Source organism: Delphinapterus leucas, chromosome 6, assembly GCF_059928025.1.
Source record: "Delphinapterus leucas isolate spDelLeu-1000000601 "Yukka" chromosome 6, BTC_Dleu_Yukka2, whole genome shotgun sequence".
NCBI classification, from domain to species: domain Eukaryota; kingdom Metazoa; phylum Chordata; class Mammalia; order Artiodactyla; family Monodontidae; genus Delphinapterus; species Delphinapterus leucas.
The window spans coordinates 28869146-28873529 of NC_143134.1; positions in this window are offsets into that span (position 1 = coordinate 28869146).

Consider the following 4384-nt stretch of genomic DNA (forward strand, 5'->3'; position numbering starts at 1 on the left):
TTGGGGTGTCTGTGAACTTTTTATGGTTTTAGGCAGCCTCTCTGCTAATTGGTGGGGTTGTGTTCCTGTTTTGCTAGTTGTTTGGCATGTGCTGTCAAGCCCTGGAACTTGCTAGTAGTTGAGGAGAGCTGGGTTTTAGCATTGAGACGGAGATCTCTTGGAAAGCTCTGGCCGATTGATATTACATTGGGCTGGAAGGTCTCTCGTGGACCATTGTCCTGAACTCAGGTCTCCCACCTCAGAGGCTCAGTTCTGACACCCAGCAGGAGCACCAAGACCCTGTCAGCCATGTGGCTCAGAAGAAAAGGGAGAGGAAAAAAAGTAATAAAATAAATTAAAGTTATTAAAATAAAAAAAATTTAAATATTAAAAAATTAAAAAAGTAATTAAAAAAAAGAAAGAAGAGAGCAACCAAACCAATGAATAAATCCAGCAATGATAACAAGTGTTAAAAACTATACTAAAAAAAGAAACAGACAGAAAGTACCCTAGGGCAAATGGTAAAAGCTAACCTATAGAGACAAAATCACACAAAGAACATACACACTCACAAAAATAGAAAAAGGGAGCAAAATATACATATATAAAAGAAGAAAGGAATAGAGCAACCAAATCAATAAACAAATCTACCAATTATGATAAGCTCTAACTATTAAACTAAGGTAAACATAAAACTAGAAACAAATTATATGCAGAGAGCCAACCTGAAGTCTACAGTTGCTCCCAAAGTCCACCGCCTCAACTTTAGGATGATTCGTTGTTTATTCATGTATTCCACAGAGGCAGGGTACATCAAGTTGACTGTGGAGATTTAATCCTTTGCTCCTGTGGCTGCTTGGAGAAATTCCCTTTCTCTTCCCTGTTTGCACAGCTTCTGAGGTTCAGCTTTGGATTTGGCCCTATCTCTGAATGTAGGCCACCCTCTGGCATCAGTTCTTTGCCCAGACAGGAGGGGGTTAAAGGAGCAGCTGATTACGGGACTCTGGCTCACTTAGCCCAGGGGGGATGGAGGGGTACAGAATGCGGGGTGAGCCTGAGGTGGCAGAGGCTGGTGTGATGTTGCAACAGCCTGAGGTGCACCGTGTGTTCTCCCAGGAAAGTTGTCCCTGGATCACGGAACCCTGGCAGTGGTGGGCTGCACAGACTCCTGAGAGGGGAGGTGTGGATAGTGACCTGTGCTTGCACACAGGCTTCTTGGTGGCTGCAGCAGCAGGCTTAGCGTTTCATGCCCGTCTCTGGTGTCTGTGCTGATACCTGCAGCTCGTGCCTGTCTCTGGAGCTCGTTTAGGTGGTGCTCTGAATCCCCTCTTCTTGTACACCCCCAAACAATGGTGTCTTACCTCTTCGGCAGTTCCAGACTTTTTCCCAGACTCTCTTCCGGCTAGCTGTTGCACACTAGCCCCCTTCAGGAAGTGCAACCCGAGTCCTTTCCCTGAGATCTGACCTCCGAAGCCTGAGCCTCAGCTCCCAGCCCCCAGCCATCCAGGCAGGTGAGCAGACAAGCCTCTCAGACTGGTGAGTGCTGGTCGGCACCAATCCTCTGTGCGAGAATATCTCCGCTTTGCCCTCTGCACCCCTGTTGCTGTGCTCTCCTCTGTGGCTCTGAAGCTTCCCTCCTGCCACCTCCAGTCTCTGCCAGTGAAGGGGTTCCTAGTGTGTGGAAACTTTTTCTCCTTCACAGCTCCCTCTCAGAGGTGCAGGTCCCATCCTACTCTTTTGTCTCTGTTTTTTCTTTTGCCCTACTCAGGTACATGGGGAGTTTTTTGCCTTTTGGGAGATCTGAGGTCTTCTGCCAGCGTTCAGTAGGTGTTCTGTAGGAGTTGTTCCACTAGATGTATTTTTATTGGATTTCTGGGGAGGAAGGTGATCTTTACATCTTACTCCTCTGCCATCTTGAAGCCACCCAGTCATACATTTTAAAATTGTAAGGGAAGGATAAAACCCTTTCCCTTATCCTTCTCAGCTGGGGCCTTGCAAATTAATCTGACAAATGACAGATGATGCACAGAAAAACAAACAGAATTTATGAATGCATCACACTTATATGTGAGCCCTCAGTGATGAGTAACTCAAAGTTTTGTTAGAACTTGGGCTAACATAGCCTCTTAACAAAGAATGACAAATTTGTATAGAAATGACAAGATACAGGATCAGGATTTTAGGGGTGGCAGATATAGAAAGGTAAATATATGAGGGGAATTAATGGAAGATAAGATTCATCTTAGTAACTTTTGTCACCTAGAATCCTTTCCTCCTCTCTCTGAGCTGATAAGATTCTCTGATGGAATAAAACTCTAAGCCTGCTTTTACACAAATGGTGAGGAGGGCAGAGACATTTTTTGGTGTCTGCTGTTTCTCAATTCTCTCCAGCTCAAAATAGTCCTTATGCTAAAGTGGTACATTTCAGAATGGCATGTTCTGATCTCCTATAAAATTTAAGATTCATGTTTAACCTGGAAGTGTGCTCATTTCACATAAGATTCATGGGGAGTGAGAGGTGTAAGTAGTAGGTTCATCTTTCACTTCCCCTGATATTCCTGGGGCAGACATACTCTGGGTGGAAAGAGGGCAGAGCAATCCTGCTAGGGTGCTCTCTGCTGCCCTTGGGTTTAGTTACTGTGTAATTTTCATTGAATTCACGATCAATTCACATATGAATCTACTGTATTAACTGGTGGCATGTCCTGGTAATTTTGGGGACTTTATTAATTTACTATTTTTAAACATGACTGGACCCACAGAAGTTCTACTCTACAGCTCCTGAGTATGAAATGGAATTTTAGAGACTCTAAGGAGAGCTGATTTGCAGCATTTTGCAGTATTGCTTTCAAATGCACATAACATATTGAGGAGGAAACTAACAATCTAGACAATAAATTCTGATTTAACACTTCTGAGTGTAACATCTGTCCAAGAGCTCTTCAAAGGCAGGTTTGCATTTGTGATTTTATATTCCCTGCCTTCTTTTTTTTTTCTTGCAGTACACGGGCCTCTCACTGTTGTGGTCTCTCCCTCTGCAAAGCACAGGCTCCGGACACGCAGGCTCAGTGGCCATGGCTCACGGGCCCAGCCGCTCCGTGGCATGTGGGATCTTCCTGGACCGGGGCATGAACCCGTGTCCCCTGCATCGGCAGGCGGACTCTCAACCACCGCACCAGCCGGGAAGCCCTCCCTGCCTTCTTTATACATCACAGGACTTCAGTGGGGGCCCGGGAACTGCAGGCAGTGACAGTCAACAAGTTTACAATCCAACCAGCAACTTAGAAACTCAACATAGAGACTCAGAAGAACCTCAGTGGTTGATTATCTCTGTAGAATCTTTAGGTTTTTAATTACCTTAGTGTCTGATCAGGAGAAATTGATGGCAGTGAAGATTTTCTCTTTGCATTTCCAAAGCAGATGAGGCATCATCCTGCTAGATTTCATTGAAATTATAGCTGAGAAGCTCCTCTTCAGGATTTCCTGAATCAAGGAAGAACGGCACTGAGTTGTGCGTTCTCCATCTAAGCAGCGATGCTTGGGGCCTTGCAAGTCCCGTCGTAACAAAATGTGAATATACAGAGGCTCTGGATCGGACGGGGGCTTTGTGGCTTCCTTGAAAAGCAGGCCACTGAAGTCTATGATAACCTATAGATTAAAAAATGCATTGTGCTTTGGACCTAAATTTCATACTTAGTTAACCAAACTAACTTAACAGAACTGAGCAAGCACTCTCATCATTGCGGTAATCTGGATACCCACCTTTCAGCCCTCCTTTTTGTCTAGGGCAGCCCTGGCCTTACATCAGCCCTCCCTGCACATGCACTCTACCGGCAGGGACTCTAGAACAAGATGAAACCCCTGGGATCCCCTGAGGACTTAGAGTGGAAGCTACCATATTTACAATGGAGTGAGCATTCTGTGGTCCAATGCAGGAGCTGGACCAAGGGGAAATGGATGTTTCCCATCCAAGAAAAACTAATTTGTTAGCCACATACATCTCTGAACAAGTTCTGAGTAACACATACATCTCTGAACAAGTGCTGAGAAACAATTTGTCTTTAAATATCTATTTAATTTTCCTCCAGTATCTGCTCCATATTTCCAGCAGGTACCAAAGCTTTGAAATTTCTTGCCTTGAGAATTTTGGCCTAGAAGAGAGGCAGCCTTTGGCAGCCTACCTTGAGCATAAGCCTCAGCCAGAGAGGAGATTACACATGCAAGACATTCTGAATGGGTGAGGGGGAAAGAGATCAGCTGAGAAGCAGAGAGGGGCCTGGGAATTCTTCAGTATCAACAGCACTTGCATTTTTTTCTGCATCTCTTGGGAGAGACGGTGAGATCTCACAGATGCTGAAGCTATGGTGGGCTTAGGGAGTCAGGGCACTAAGAATGGGGTCCCCAG